The sequence below is a fragment of the Ursus arctos genome, unplaced genomic scaffold, assembly GCF_023065955.2.
Source record: "Ursus arctos isolate Adak ecotype North America unplaced genomic scaffold, UrsArc2.0 scaffold_11, whole genome shotgun sequence".
Classification (NCBI taxonomy): Eukaryota; Metazoa; Chordata; class Mammalia; order Carnivora; family Ursidae; genus Ursus; species Ursus arctos.
The window spans coordinates 56811918-56829911 of record NW_026622775.1 but is presented as its reverse complement, the minus strand read 5'-3'; the positions used below and the strand labels follow the sequence as shown (position 1 = coordinate 56829911).

The 17994-nt window shown below is 32.8% G+C and overlaps 1 pseudogene; it reads right to left on the bottom strand.

The window, feature by feature from the left end:
- LOC125281005 (furin-like) overlaps positions 1 to 17994 on the bottom strand; it is a 102291-nt pseudogene that overhangs the window by 13427 nt on the left and 70870 nt on the right.

Below are 17994 nucleotides of genomic sequence, written 5' to 3'. Positions count from 1 at the left end.
CCTAATCTCTAAAATATAGAGTCTCCCAGACTTCATTCTCTAAATCCTTCTATTTAATTATATAAGCTCTTCACATGATCCCTACCAGTCTCTTGGTTATAAATACCACTACATGCTATTTACTTTCAAATAATATCTCAAGTATATACTAACTTACTTAGCCTACTGTGCAGTTCGACCAGGATATCCAAAACCAAACTCCTATTCCCAACCCACATACTTGTTCTTTGTCTTTCCATCTCAATATAGAATGATTCCATTTTATCTGTTAAACAGGAAAAACATACTCACATACACTTAGTGGTGTCCTCGATTTTTTTTTTCTATTCTGCCTGTCTTGCAATATAGCACCAAATGATGTATTTTGAAGACAGAATCAACATCAAGAAACCAGTCTTTTCTCACTATTTCAAGCCATCCTTAACTTGTATACAGATTAATCCAATAATCTTTAAATTGATCTTCCTGATTCTGCTCTTACCCATTTATAGTTAATTCTCAATGAAGCAGCCAGAATGCCACTTCTAAAATTCCTTTCTGATCAAAGCCCCTTTTGGCTTAAAACACTGCAGTAGTTTTCTACTCACTTAAAGTAAACATTGGAGACTTTACAGAAGCTCCTAAATCCTCCACATTCTGGCTCCCAACTACTTTCCACTTTTTCTCCTACCACAGACCTGACACCACTGTACTCTGTTCAAATATCACTTTAACTGAAGAGCTCTTCTTAAATACTATATGTAAAATAACACTCCCTCACCACTCATAGCCCTCATTTTGCTGTATTTGTGTTCAAAGCACTATTAGCTCATAGTCTATAAAATTATATTTTGCCACTCCCTATTAGAATGTCAGAGCAAGGACTACTCTGTTTTGTTTACCGTATCTTGATAATTGCCCACCAAATTTGCCATATTCACTGCATTAATAAATATCAATAATGTTTACTTGTTTTTCACAATTTCACCAGAAGTCTAGGTTTCTTAGATGTTTGATTTTCTATATCTCATTCTAAATATCTCTTATCATTTCATTCCCACCATTCTCCTCCTCTTTCCCAAATCATACCACTATGCCCCAAGGAATTTGCTTTTGACCACATCATTCTACTGTTATCTTCATCCTCTTCCAGAATGTTTGCACTATTTTAATTGAAAAGAGAGTAATCTTCTCTTAAATAGAATCTGTTTTGCCTTATGACAGACACATCAGAATCATGAGGGGTTAGTTTCTCACAATCCAATGCTGTCTCCAAACGACTTATCTCCTTCTACTTATAAAATCTTTTCATCATTCAGTTAAGCTTATGACATTGTTTTTCCATGTTTTTTTTTTTTTTTTTTTTTGTCTTCCACAAACTATGTGCTCTCTTCCAGTATTATATTAGAAAGATTTAGCACCTGGCTCATAACTAACCCTTCTGTTCTTGGTGACTTTGTGGAATTAGACCATCTGGCCCATTTGCCTCTAAGACTCTACCTCTAGATCTCTATGACTTTTTGTTCCATTCCATCCAGTTACCCTAATCCAATATTATAGCATGGGATCTTATCGGCAGAAATTGCATTGCCTCCAAATCCTTCAAATATAACCTATATTTTATTTATGTAAGCATTAGCTTTATTAATCATTTAACATCATTAGAGGCTCAATTTCTTTCAAAAATTTACAAATTGCAAGCTCCCTCTTGTACAATCGTGGAAATTCTCCATTTCTGGAGGAACTTACGAAATTTCTCCATGCTAATACATGTGTAGAAAATTTTGCAGGAAAAACACAAACTGGAGAGAGTAATCTTATTCTATGCTCATGTTGACCAATTTCTTTCTTTTTTAAAGATTTTATTAATTCATTTGAGAGAGAGAGCATGAGCAATAGGAGGGGCAGAGGGAGAGAATCTCAAGCAGACTCCACGCTGAGCCTGGAGTGCAATGCTGGGCTCAATCTCATGACCCAGAAATCATGACCTAAGCTGAAATCAAGAGTCAGATGCTTGGGGCGCCTGGGTGGCACAGTGGTTAAGCATCTGCCTTCGGCTCAGGGCGTGATCCCGGCGTTATGGGATCGAGCCCCACATCAGGCTCCTCTGCTGTGAGCCTGCTTCTTCCTCTCCCACTCCCCCTGCTTGTGTTTCCTCTCTCGCTGGCTGTCTCTATCTCTGTCAAATAAATAAATAAAATCTTAAAAAAAAAAAAAAAGTCAAATGCTTAACCAACTGAGCCACCCAGGCACCCATCATGATTATCCATTTCCATGGGTACTCAACACTGCCTTGTAACCTCATTATTTTTCCCTTAAACATCTGTTCTTGATCTCTGGGATATCTATGAGGGTTATTTCTCACACTATGCTCATGTATCACCCTTCTTCTCATACATCACTTTTAACTTCTGAACTTGTATTTGAATTCCTAAGCAATTCAGAAATCTTCAATTTCTAATTATATCATTTTCTATCACCAAATATATAATAGCTATCTTCTTTCAATAAATTATAATGAATTACAATGCAAATTAAAATGGGCATGTGACTCTCCTTTGGTCAAATGTAACTTTTTCCATTTGTGCTGTGGACTCAAAGACTTTACCATCATAAATTATACATTGTCACTCCTAAACTGTCAAGGTCTCTTACTCTTTAGAGTAAATAACAGCTTACAAACAGGTTTTTGCTGGTTGGTATACTCTCCCTTGTCACAAATGTTGTTACATATTCCATTTTTTCTGTATTTTTCCAAACAATTATTTCTAAAGAAAGTTTCTAGTTTGCCACATTCTTAAACCTAATACATGCTTTTCTGTCCCACTATTTTTCTCGAACTCTTCTAGTGAAAGTTTTGATGGTCTCCAGGACTCTAATTCCTTCATTTTTAAAATTTTTAAGAGTTTTTATTTTAATCACCTGGTACTCATCACAAGTGACTCCTAACTCCATCACCTATTTCACCCATCACCCCCCCCACCTTTCCTCAGGTACCCATCAGTTTGTTCACTCTATTTAAGAGTGCTTCTTGGTTTCTCTCTCTCCCTCTTTTTTTTTCCCCTTTGCCCCTTTGTTTTGTTTAATTCCACATGAGTGAAATCATTTGGTATTTGTCTCTGATGGACTTATTTCACTTAGCATTATACTCTTTTGCTCCATCCATGTCATTGCAAATGGCAAAATTTCAAGCTTTTTAGTGGCTGAATAATATTCCACTGTGTATATACACATATATACCACCTCTTCTTTATCCATTCATCAGTTGGGCACTTGGGCTGATTTCATAATTTGGCCATTGTAAATAATGCTGCTTTAGACATAAGAGTGCAGGTATCGCTTTGAATTCATCTTTTTGTATTCTTTGGGTAAATATGCAATAATGTGATTGCTGGATCACAGGGTAATTCTATTTTTTGAGGAACCTCCACACTGTTTTCCACAGTGACTGCACCAGTTTGCATTCCCACCAGTAGTAGTGTTCCTTTTTCTGCAAATCCTCACCAACACCTGTTGGTTTTTGTTGTTGATTTTAGCCATTCTTACAGGTGTGAGGTGATATCTCATTGTGGTTTTGGTTTGCATTTCCCTGATGATGAGTGACATTGAGCATCTTCCCATGAGTCTGTTGGCCATCTGTAATTTATCATCTTATCATTTCTGTCACTTGCAAATATCTTCTCCCATTCTGTAGATTGGTTGCCTTTTAGTTTTGTTTATTGTTTCCTTTGCTGTGCAGCAGCTTTTTATTTTGATAAAGTCCCAATAGTTTATTTTTGCTTTTGCTTCCTTTGCTTCAGGGGACCTATCTAGAAAAAAAGGTGCTACGGCTGATGTCAGAGAAATTGCTGCCTGTGTTCTCTTCTAGGATTTTTATGGTTTCAGGTCTCACATTTAGGGTCTTTAATCCTTTTTGAATTTATTTTTGTGTGTGGTATGAGAAAGTGGTCCGGTTTCATTCTTTCGCATGTTGCTATCCAGTTTTCCCAACACCATTTGTGGAAGACACATTCTTTTCCATTGCACATTCTTCCCTGCTTTGTTGAAGATTATTTGACCATATAGTTGTAGGTTCATTTCTGGGTTTTCTATCCTCTTTCATTGATCTGTGTGTCTACTTTTGTGCCAGCACCATACTGTCTGGGCCACTATATCTTTGTAATGTAACTTGAAGTCCAGAATTGTGATACCTCCAGCTTTGCTTTTCTTTTTCAAGATTGCTTTTGCTATTCTCAGTTTTTTGTGGTTCCATACAAATTTTAGGATTGTTTGTTCTAGCTCTGTGAAAAATGCTGCTGGTATTTTAATAGGGATTGCATTAAATATGTAGTTTGCATTGGGTAGTACAGACATTTTAACAATATTTGGTCTTCTGATCCATGAGCATGGCATGTCTTTCCATTTTCTGTGTGTGTCATGTTCAATTTATCAGTGTTTTATAGTACAGATCAAAGCACAAGTCTTTCACCTCTTTGGTTAGGTTTATTCCTAGGTATCACATTGTTCTTGGTGCAATTATAAATTGGACTGTTTAATTTCTCTTTCTGTTGATTCATTATTGACATATAGAAATGCAACAGAGTTCTATACATTGATTATGTATCCTGCAACTTTCCTAAATTCGTGTATCAGTTGTCACAGTTTTTTGGTGGAGTCTTTTGAGTACTCTCTGTATAGTAAGTAATCTGCAAATGGTGAGAGTTTTACTTCTTCTTTACTGATTTGGATGCCTTTTATTTCTTTTTGTGTCTGATTGCTGTGGCTAGGACTTCCAGCACTATGTTGAATAAAAGTGGTGAGAGTGAACATCTCAGTCTTGTTCCTGACCATAGAGGAAAACCTCTGTTTTTTCCCATTTCCCCATTTATTTGTGAATTTTTCATAAATGGTCTTTATTATGTTGAGGTATGTTCCCTCTAAACCTATTTTGTTGAGGGTTTTTATCACAAATGGATGTTGTACTTTGTCAAATGCTTTATCTGTATCTACTGAAATGATCATATGTGTCTTATTCTTTCTCTTATTGATATATCAGGTTGATTGGTTTGGGAATATTGCACCACCCTTGCAACTCAGGAATAAATCCCACTTGATCACGGTCAATGAAGTACTTTGTTGACCATTTTTGCATCTCTTTTCATCAGAGATATTGGACTGTAGTTCTTTTTTGTGTTGTCTTTATCTGTTTTTGGTATCTGGTAATGTAGGCTTCATAGGATGAATTTGGAAGTTTTTCTTCCTTTTTTAAGAAGAATGAGTATTAACTCTTTGAATATTTGGTGGAATTTTCCTGTGAATCCATCTGGTCCTGGACTTTTGTTTTTTGGGAGTTTTTTGACTACTGATTCGATTTCTTAAAAAATAAAGAGTTTTGTTTTGTTTTAAGAGAGAGACAGAGAGTGAGAGAATGTGTGCATGAGCGAGGGGAGGGACAGATGGGTGGGAGAGGGACAGCAGATTCACCTAGTTGGCCAAATCAAAAAACATTAGTATAATCTTGAATTTTTCACTCTTTTGTTCTTCCCCCCACATCCAGTCCATCATGAAGTCTTGGATATTGCTACTTCAAAAATGTGTCTCAAAGTTGTTCATTTTAAACATTGAAAAAATAGAACAGCTATATTGGGATTTATCTAATTAAAAGGTATGTTGTAAAGAAGAGAGTAGAGGTTTTCATTGCATTTAGATCAATATTGCTGTAAAAATAGGGTAGCAAGAAGTTAAAATCTCTACCAAATATCCCTATATACTTTTCTTTCAAGTTTTTTGTTATCCAAAATTCTTTAAAACATACCCTTTTAGAAAAGAAAATTTATGTGTTACTATAATTTTTTACACACAATTATCTTTTAAAAAATTTAATTTTTCATTCTTTCTGACTTACTAAATAAAAGCAGCACCAAGCCAAGCCTTTGTCTTTAGGACCTGTCATAATTTTTTCTAACAGCATCTTATTCACACCTAGGCACATCATATAATTGTTGAGCATTTTTAAAATGAAAAAATAAAAGCAGTCAAAAGGAAAGAAAATATTACCTTTAAAGAATTACTCAGTAATTACCAAGCTGACCACAACAGAACTCCAGAATGACATATTGCTAAAAGAAAATAAGTTTCAACCTAGATTTTTATACCCTGTGAAAATCTTTCAAGCATGAACACAAAAGAAATATACATATTAGAAAAACAGAAAATGAAAGCATTAATCTCCCAAAATTTTGACACTTAAGGATAATATATAAAAGGTAATTCTTCAGGATAACAACAACAATATCAGAATACAAAATTTAAGACAGAATAAAGTTAAAATGCTAATGCATATTTAAATAAAAATCATACTAATTACATATTCCCTGAACAAAGCAATAGCAGTAATGTCTTAAGAATTTTAACTTTCTTAAGTGCATTACAACAATAATGCAAAGAGCACAAGAAGACTGTTAATTTTAAGTGTTCAAAGATGCTTTCATAATTGGATAGGAGGTAAAAATTTTATTGAGATATCTCAAGGAACTGTCATCTCTATAGTAACAAATAAAAATGAAGAACAGACCATTAGCAAGTTAATAGAGGGAAATGAAAAGGAATATCAGGCTGGGCTAAAATAATGAAGCAACTATTTGAAGCTTATATGAGATATCCCTTCAATAGAAGAAGAATTCAACAAAGCATGGGGAGTAACATTTAAAAGCAGCCAAAAGAAAGCAATGCACCTATTTTAATATCAGTCAGAAATGCCCTAGGGCAATAAAAATTGAGGCACAGAGAAAAAGCAGTCAAGTTTTCAGAAAGGTATCACAATCCTGATTCTGTATATATCTATTACCATACCTTTAAAATACCCACACTCACAAAGGAAGCCTTTAACCAGTCTCATTCAATAGCTGATAAAATAAGTGGACTAAAAATCAATTAAGGCTATTCATTAAATAAGATCTAAAATGTGCAGTTAACAGATTTGTCCTAGTTGATTCTCTATTGTATCTGTCTACATAGATATGTATGTACACACACATATATATAAATGTGTGTATATGTGTATATATATACATATACACTTCTAGAAATATATAAGTAGACATGTTTGTTAAATGCACTTGTATATCTTACTTAACCTTTCTCTCTCAAAACCATCTTAAGACAAAGTCTACCTAGGAATATCTTAGCAATTAGTATGCATCACTATTATAGCTGCTATGTGTGTTAAATCTATGTTAAACTTTCAAAAAATAATTTTATTGTGGTTTTTTTTGACAGCTCTGTGTGTGTGTGTGTGTATAGACACAACTTCATTAATTAGGTCATTTTCTAAAATGTCTCATGGTTTTATCAAAAATAGCACATTTTTTTTAAATTTAGTTTTTGGCTGTTGTAATAATTTCCAAACTGTATGGGATAAAATAAGTTATATGATGTATCAGTTTAAGGCTATCATGACAAATTACCACAAACTGAGCATCTTAAACCAATAGAAATTTATTGTCCCACAGTTCTGGAGTCCAGAAGTCTGAAATCAAGTTATTCGCATGCTCCCTCTGAAAGCTCTAGGACAGAACCTGACCTAGCCTCTTTGAATTCCTACTGGCTACAGGCATACCTTATGGAACCATAACTGTACTCTCTGCCTCAGTTTTCATGTGGCCTTTCACCCTGTTTCTCTCTGTGTCCAAATCTTCCTGTCTTTCCTCTTATAAATAAATCCAGTCATTGGATTTAGCGTCCATGATGTTTCATTCTAAGATCCTTAACTAGTTAAATCTGCAAAGACCATATTTCCAAATAAGGTCACATTCTGAGGTTCTGAGTAGAGATTTGGTTGGGGGGGACTATTTAACCCAATGCATGTATTATTTTCTATCATCTCACTGTCTTTTATGCAATTTTTCAAGGTTATGGTACGAGATTGTTTCTAACTAGTCAAAGGAATTGCTTTTCCCATACCACAAAGAAATCACATGGTAGGCTCTTATTAGAGTGCTCTAGGTACTCAGTCCACCTCTGGTATGTTTTTTCTTGAAAAAAAAAAATCATTACCATCGACAACTATTATGATAAAAGAATTGAGAAGGTTATTGGCATCAAGTTGTTCTATGTTCAAATCCAGGTCCTGTTAAGAGCAGGGGACTACAAACTTCCACACGTATTTGTTTAAAGAATAAGCTTCACATGGAAGCCTCTACTATGGGGTTGTGCAAAAAAAAAAAAAAAAAAAAAAAAATGATGGCAACAAATGTTAACACAATAAAAGTGACAGAGTGGGCAATGCCTAAATTATAGTCTATTGCCACCTAACTTACCTAATGAACATCATTGTTAGTAACACTTCACAAAATGTCAATAGGATAGTTTGCTTTGTGAGCTCGGACAGAACAAACGTAAAGATGAAGCTATATGTAATTTTAACAATCGGACATGGATTTTAAGCCTTAATAACTCACTCTGACAAGGCAGAAATAACCTGGATAAGCTGTTGATTACTGCCAACAGAATACTGAAGCTAAATCATTGACCCCCACCCATTCTATACTTTGTTTTATTTGTGTAGTTATTTACCAAAGCGAATACTATTGCAGTTTTATAGAATGACTGCAGGTTTCAAAGTATACTATGAAAGCACCGTGTAGTACTCCACAAAATTCACAAACTGAAGCCTGCCTTAAACATCTAAGCTTCTGCTGCGTACTTGATCAATGTTTGTAATAACCCCCCAATTTAATCAGGAGAAATGATTTTTATAATTTAGACTTATAAAACTTAGCCTGGGCAATATTTTTTTAATTTATAATATTGAAAATGAGCCTGTCTCTCGGCTACAGAAAGATGTCTCTGCACTTGTAAAACACTGTAAACTGTCGAGGTGCGTCAGTTCATCTTAGAAGCTTTAGACATTAAAGCCAGTTTGACGCGAACAGAATGCTTTTATTTTTTTTTATTATTTTTTTTTAATTCCACACACTGCAAAACGAATATACCTCCTGCATCCAAATCACTAATATCACTTTAAAACAGGCTTCTTGTCTTCCTAATAAGACATACGGCTAAGAAGTCTGCTCAGATTTCTCACTATGGGAATGTCATTTTCTAGCACATTATTCTGCCCTTTTCATTCTGTGACAGGTGTTGTGCTTTTATTTGCTTCTAAGAAATTTCTAAAAAATGTGTTCTACAGCATAAATAGGATTTTTTTTCAAATTCTTCCTTGGCATTAAGAGTAAATGAAATCTCATTTTAAGAAAAATATCAGCTATCGTTATTCCTTCAAATAATACTTATTGGCTCAAACTCTTGTTCTGGGAGTTGTTGAAAATGTATTTGACCCATTAATATATTTTTATAAATTACTTTGTATTTTTTTATTATGTCTAACTTATCACCTCTTTCAAGTTGTAAACATCTTGACTGTGTGAACGTGTGTGTATAGTAAACTGCAAACATCTTAAGATATGTGTGTGTGTGTATATATATATATATTTTATTAATGCCCATATTAAACATATACACACAAAGAAATCATTTAAGAGAAGTCATAAACATCTTAAGATGTTTATAATTTGCAACATATAGATATATATAGGTTTATGCAGTCTACAATGTATATACTGGTTTCCTCCACATAGTATCTATGTCAAATGTATACAACAAATGTTTTTTAAATGTATAATTTTTTTCTAAAACTAATGAAAATATTTCATAGTATTCTCAACAGAGTCAATAATTCTCAATCTTGCCACAAGGCTTTTCATAAAGGGGATAAATGAAAGCATTACCTGTTCACATATCTTTTTATTGACAGTTAATGGTTATAATGCAAAAATAATTGCTTGATAATGCTAAGGAAACTACTAGAAGAAAAATACTTTGAAAGGTTCTATCTTCTAAAGACCTGCTTCTCTAGCTTATAGAGATGATAGCATTGTTATAATTAGTTGATTCCTTTTTTTTAAAGATTTTATTTGAGAGAGAAAGAGAATGCACAAGCAGTGGGGGAGGGGCAGAGGGAGAAGCAGACTCCCTGCTGAGCAGGGAGCATGGTGGGGGCAGGGGGAGCCTCTATTCCAGGACCCTGGGATCATGACCTGAGCCAAGGGCAGATGTTTAACTGACTGAGCCACCCAGGCACCCCAGTTTATTGCTCTTTAAATATACATAAAATAAATGCAAATGTATCTTCAGTGAGAATTAGATTAAATCTCAAGTATTTATCTGAGGAAAATTGATAGTCTTTTGAAATGAGGTTTCAGAAACTGCACTTAGAGACATTTTGTTTTTATCTTTAAGGTGGCTGTTTTGTATAAATATTTTCAAAAGAAATGTAAGAGGTTGGAAATCCATTCTACGGGGTCAGATTGCCTGTTTCTGAAACTTGGATATGCCATTTTCTATGTGTGACCTTGAGCAAATGACTTAATATCTCCATACATCAGCTTTAAACCAATATTAGTATCTTAAATACAGAGTTGTTTGGATTATTAAATGAGTTAAAGTTTTTAAATAAAAAACAATAGGAAAGATAGGCCTTTAAATGTTCTGTCATTGATAAACATGTCATTCCAAATGGATATTTTCTAGATTTAGGCACAGAATGTTACTGGTAGTTCTAAATTAAATTTATGTCAGAAGTTAAAGCCTGCTTTAGAACTTCAGGTAAATATTGGTAATAAAAAAAAATTTTTTTTAAAAGCCAGAACTCGAGTTTCCTGTAGAAGATTAAAAATAGCTCAAATTCTTTACTACTCTTCTAATTAAGAAATCGTGCTCCCTCTTCTTAAGCCTATGCTGAATTCGTGACTTGCTTAAATTTGCTAAAAGATTTCCATAAAAGAATGTAACAAGTGATTCTCTGGGACTTCTGATACTAGGCATAAGATTGGCAGCTTCTTGGAACTCCCATAGTAAGAGGTAGAGAAGAAAAGAGGTCCACGTGAGGAGGGACCAAAAGCCTTGGCTGACAGTCTCAGATGATAGCCCTGGCTAAGTTCCCAGCAAAGCGTCAGCATCAGTTTGAAACAAGTGCCAATAAGTCATCTTGAAAATTAATCCTCCAGGCTTCTCATCTGTGATGATTCCCAGTGTCATGGGGAACAAGTGAGCCACCCAGCTGAGCCCTTCCTGCATTCCTGACTCACAAGGCTATGAGCAATTAAAGTTATTTTAATCCACTAGGTTTCAGAGTAATTTGTTACACAATATAGCTGAATAAAATATCCCCCAGTGTTTTTTGTTTTTTGTTGTTTTTTTTTTTTTTTTTTAGGTAATGGGGTAATTTTCTTCTGTCATTGCAAAATAATAATGAGCTTGTGTTTCACAGACAAGGGAAAACATTGCTTCTCTCATTGCTCCTATGTAGTTTCAGCTTAGTATCATGCAATCCAGTAGCTCTTTAAAGTGTGCAATTTCAAGACAGCACAGGAGAACACTGGATTGTAAATTATAAAATTACTACAGAGATACCTGGAAAACTCAGTCTTTTAATAAAAAGTTTTACTATTCTAACTTCCCATGCATTTTCTCACAGTAGTTCGTCCTTTGTAAGATTTTCACTGTCTGTCTCCTGCCTTTCCTGTTTGCTTGGTCCAAATATTCACTTTTGGTTAAAATTACACTTCTCACAATTATACAAACTATGATTTGATAATTTAGTTGGAATACAAAATAACATAATTCTACTCATACAAATCTTAAAATCAGTTTTCCTTATGCCAATTGTTTTATATTCATTTTTTTAAAAAGAAAAATTCATTTTAAAATAGTTATTGTAGAAAGTGAGAAAAAGTAAAATGAGTAAGTATAAAGCATATTTTTTTTTTGAGAGAGAGAATGGAAAGAGTGCCTGAGCAGGGTGGGTGAAGAGGGAGAAAGAGAATCTTGAACAGGCTCCAAGCCAGCACAGAACCCCATACTCCATCTCATCACCCTGAGATCATGACCTGAGCCAAAATCAAGAGCTGGATGCTTAACCAGCTGAGCCACCCAGGCACCCCTAGATCATCTATAATTGATGTTAGAAAGGTATATTATATTTTTTATGCCTTTGATGAGTACTGAAGTTACTTTTTCAAATCTACCCATTCATTATTGTTATACCTCTAAGTCTATTCTGTTAGATACAAAAGTCCTTGAAATTCCAAATCATCTTAATGAATTAACCATTTCCATTTTTGTGACTCATATTCATAAATGTTCATATAAAGATACACATAAATTCAAAACTTAAATGCATTATAATTTTTTTTCTAATCTTACATCAATTGAATTTTCTCATACATGTTGGTTTTATTATTGACATATTTTAACGGATTCTTCTTTGTATGCAAAGGTAAGTTATCACCCCAGTCAGAGAAAATGCAGTGAGGAGAAAGCCCTTTGATATAGGAATCTGGAAAGCTTTCAGCCTGAGTATTCATCTCAGTTTATTTGAAAGATCTCAAAAGTCAGAGAGATGCTATAATGTGAAAATGTTTTCAATTTGAATAACACCTTGCATATCAGAGAACTCACCTTGAAGAAAATTAAGTACATTTTGGCCTATTATAACTATAAAATATGGCCCAACTTTGACCTCATAATGTCTTCCCACAAAAAAAAAAAAAAAAAAAAAAAGTGGACATGGGAGGTTTTCTTGGCTGGGAGCAATGAAACCAGTTCTGATAACAAATCAGTAAATGGGCCAGTTGTTTTGAGAAATAACCTATAGAGAACACTATTCTAAAGACATGAGTAAATGAATACAGTTGTAGAAATGTCACTGCCGCGAGGGTTTGAGAATGGATATAAGAACAAGAGATGGAAAGTAACATATCATTACATCAAGGTGCTACCATTTTCTGTTGAATACTATATGCCATCCTCTACTCTGTATCCATTATCTTGCTCTGGTTTTCTCCAGAGTGCCTAGCACCATCTAACTGAAGCCATGAAGGCAGGGACTTTTTTCCTTCATCTCAGAAGCTACAAAAGTTCTTCAGACATATTTGAATAAAAAATGAATAAATGACTATACAAACATGCATATATACAAACAGAAACCTACTTGTTATATATACAAAGTGAGCAGTGCTAGAGACTGGTATCAATATTGACTGAAGATCAGATTATAATCAGTCATCATTGTGGGCACCTTCCTTCCATTTCTCACAAATAATAGGTAATGGAAATTTCTCTAAGTCACCTAATTTATGTCTATCTTTGTTTAATGTTTGTTTTGGCTGCAAGGCATCCCATGGCATGGGAGTGACACAATATTCTTAAAAAACCCAAAAAACTCATCGACAGTCATATATATCTTTTAAAGGTATTTTCTACCATGCTATAAACAACCAGGTATAGATAATGTTCCTTACTGGAGCTCTTATTTTTAGGGAATAGATTCAAGTAGTAGGATTTCTTGTTAAACGATTGATTTTACTTTAATTTTAATAAAGAGTAAAATTGATTATGTCAGAAGCTGTAACAAATCATAATAAACTTTCCTCACATTCTCATCACGGCTGGGTGTTAGAACTAAGAAAACAAAAGCTGATTACTATTTAATTGGTAGATCATTGACTAAAAGCGAGATTGAGTAATTTTCAAGTTTTATTTTAGGAATTATCTGTTTATCATTGTGTTTCTTTAGGTACGTTTGTCTTAGCAATTAAGCTACTTTTCATTTTTTTTTTAAGGATTCTTTATATTACATGTAGGCAAATAGGTCTAATATGTAAAATAGGATCTCAAATTTACTTTTTTTGGTTTCATACAGACAGCTAGTTGCAACATCACATGACAAACTGAATAAAAGTATTTGTCGAATTAAAATACCACTTTTTAATACATTCTCATTAAACCAGAATATATATGGCCCATATATTAAATTTCACTAACCTAATTGATCTACTCCATTATAATACTTTCTTATAATACGTTGATCATATAGACTCATTCCTTGTAATCAAGTCTTTTTTTCCATTCTTCCTTCTTATAGTATAATTAGCTGTGCTCAGAATTAAGATTCCATCTGTAGTTCTATGGGATTTTATCCAATTCTCCTTTGCCACTAAGCCCCTCCAAATTACTACTGGATTATAAGTAGAGCCGCATTCTAATTTAATTTATATGTTTAATTGGTGAGATTAAACAGGAAATTATATCATGTATATCTTATTCTTGATTTTCATAAAAATAGCATATACAAGTAAATAAAAATGTACTTACAAAATTCCAATATTTGCTTCTAGATTTTTTCCTTACTATTTAGCTGGGTTTTTTTTTTTTTCTGTTTTGCTTAATTTCATCAAATATCATTTATTTTACTTGCAAGACAGAGTATGGGAGGGGCAGAGGGAGGAGGACAAGCAGACTTCCTGCAGAGGAGGGAGCCCAACATGGATATCCTTCTTTGGTATCCTTACAGCTAGGAAGAACATTTTTAGCATTCAATAAATACTAATAAATACTTCATATTAATAAAGGAAACATTCCTTTATATGCTAAGTATTTTATCTCATTTATTATTTATAGTAATTCTCTAAGGTTATTTTTTCAGATGAGAAAAATATAAAGAGGTGAAGAAAGTCACCCTTTATCCAGAAAGTCTCAAAATGGTGGAGCTGTGATTTCAACTCAAGTGTCCAACTATAATGCCCATAATTTTAAATTCTGATTTTTAGAAACTTTTTGCCATGTGTATTTGTATTAATTGCATTTATCAATATCCATATGCTTTCTGAAGGCATAATTTCTCTGACATTCCACATTTGCTCACAATGAATTCCCCCAAGGAAATCCACTAAGTAGAACTTAGCACATGCCATTATATTAATGTATTCTTGACTTCAAAAAGACAATAAAAATAAATGAATAAACATAAGCACTTCTACAACCCAGCTATGCTTTTATAATTTTGAATTAACCAGGGATCCAGCCACATATGGCTTTAGGGGAAAGCAGGTTTATAACACTTAGGATCATATTTCATACTCATTCAATAAATCTTTGAAAGAGCTCAAGTTGATTAATGAATACAAAAAAAAAAAAAAAACACCTAAAGATAATTAGATGAGATTGAACTAGGGGACTTATAAATTGAATACCGAGGAAAGTTTTCTATCCATTCTATTGTTCTGAGGAAAGATTTTCAAAATCAGATGCATAAAGAATAGCGGTAAAAGCCAAAATGCAAGTGATAATAAAGAATAGATATATGGTATGTTTCTTAGCTTTCTTTCTTAGATGAATACTTCTTTATCTTTAACCAGCTTTGTTTTCATTCACTGTTAGTAAACTGAAAGAGACAGGAACAGAAATCCTGAATTCATTGGCTATCCAAAAAAGTACTCTTTAAGAGTTTAGAATTTTTTTCTTTGAAAATAATTCCTATTTTCTAAAAAATGTCAAGAAGCCTTATTTTGAAGACTTTAAAGAAAAACAATTTTTTTGTTTGAAAAGTATTTTGCAAAGAATTATTATAAACTAATTTCTATGTAAATAAGGAGCTCCAGGTATATAATTCTTAAGTGCTGAGATGAAAATATATTACAAAATATCTTCAATTGGAAAGAAATTATTATGACCTTTCAAAATACTACAATAAATTACAACTATATTAAAAATACCACAGGAAAGAAAATTAACCCTATAACTGAATACTTTATAATAAAAGCAAAAATATCTATAAAGAAAATATATTTTCAGTAGTTATAGCTACCTACATGTTAAAAGTCATTTAAAGCATTGAATCAGAATGAAAGTTTATAAGTTATTAAAGTATAATCCAACAAATAGTTGAACATTTTATTCAATTTTTGGCATGAGAAAAAATCTTTTTAATATATGCTATTGTAGAAATAATTACAGCAAAGATTTTTTTATAATTTTCTATGCTTTGTCATTGAAAAATAAAAATGAAACTTAGAATTTGTGCTATTACTAGTTGCTTAATGATTCTATGAATGTTGGGAAGTTTTTTTAAATTATTGGTTACAAAGAATGGTCAAAGATGCATTGAGTAATATAGTTTGAAAACATTTTCAAATTTGGGTCTTTGAGGTTATTTAATGTTTTGTTCCTATTTTCTATCATGCACACAATATATAATAAAATGGAAATTTTAAAAATAAAAATTATAAGTTGTCATTTTACAAAATAATGACAGGCTATAGGAGATGTTAATACTTGGAAAAAAGTCATAATCTCTGGTTATTCACGGAAATGACATTCAATATTTTATACCTTATTTTCCGATACACTTATTTTTTTAAAAATGTGACTATCCAATTATTTATATCAATATTTACTCTGTAAGTCACATTCCATTAAGATTAGTTTTTATATCATAATGGACTTAGGGAGTACTGTATTAAAAAATTATAATTTATTTCTATAACTCCCCATATTTGGCCAGAAGTACCCTGTCAAGCTGACTCCTTTGTACTTTTGTTATATAATAATCACTCTTTGAGCAGTCCCTTAATTAATTTTTGGCCAAAAATATGTTATAGGTTTTCCTATACAATGTTTACCCCAGTCTTGAAATCAAACAATCTTCCAAGAAGCCCTAGATCTTTTCATTGAAGAAGAGCATTCAGATATCAAGATCAGAGTGTTAAGTGTCCTAACTGATATGTTACTGTTCTCCCATTGGATATAGTTCATAAATATTCACATGTATCTTCACGTATTTTTATTTCTGCATCTGTTTTATCTATTTAAAAATTATGAATACATATTGATACTTCTGATTTCAACCAGCATTACAGGATTTCTTTGTCTTCTCCCTACTTTACTTATAACTCCTTTGTTTAATGATGAGAACCCATTCTTACTATCCACAAGATATTTACTAATTTGTTCACACCTAGAATGTACATGCCCTTGAAAATTTAATTAGATCAGACTATAGAGAAATTTATGCCACACATTATAAAAAATAATATAGCAATAAGCTGGTAATTATAATATAATTGAGGACTAGCAGCTGAGTGTGATACCACCCAAGTCGTGAACAGCTTAACAGAGAGATCAGGAAAAGAGGCCAAGAGCACACTGCTCAAATGACTGTCACCTAAGGCTGTCCTGTCCTATCCAAGGCTATACTCTATGAAGAGCAACATCATAAATTACTCACTGTAAGATACTTAGACTTTTCTCAATTAGTCCAGCAAATAAGCAACAATAATCTCCAGTGGTGAGGGGGAATCACTATCCAGAGTTACTATATTATTTAAAATACCACTTTTCAAGAAAAAAATTCATGACATGAAACAAGAATATGTGGCTGTTACACAGTAATTTCTATTCAACATTGATTGTGCCAGGGCAATTAGGCAAGAAAAAGAAATAAAGGATACACAAATTGGAAAGAAGTAAAACAATCTCTATTTATAGATAACATGAACTTATATATAGACTATATTAAGGAATCAGCTTAAAAGTACTACTAGAACTGATAAATGAGTTCAACATGGTGTCAGAGTATAAGATCAATAAACCAGAAATGAAATATCTAAAAATAAGGTAAACAATTTTATTTGCATCAAAAATAACCAAATACTTAATAAAATTATCAAAAAATGTAAAACTTGTATTCTGAAAACTAAAACATTGTTGAAAGAAAGAAATTAAATTTCCAGTCATTTATACTGGAAAATGCCCATGTTCATAGATAGAAAACAACATTGTTAAGACAGCAAGACTCCTTAAATTGCAGATTCTTTTAAAAATTTTTTTCAGAATTAAAAAGCTTGATCCTAAAAATTATACGGAAATTTAAGGGACCCAGAATAAGCAAAATAATACTGAAAAAGAACAAAACTGAAGGAAACATACTTCCAAATTTCAGAATAGATGATTACAAAGCTAAAGGACTCAAGACAGTGTGACACTTCATAAAGACATAGAGATCAATGAAATAGAATGGAGAGTCCAGAAATAAACTTATATATGTGTAGTCAATTGATTTCAGTCAAGGTGCCAAAGCAATTCAATGTGTAAAGAACAGGTTTTTTGTTTTCTTGTTTTTTTCAAGAAATGGTGCTG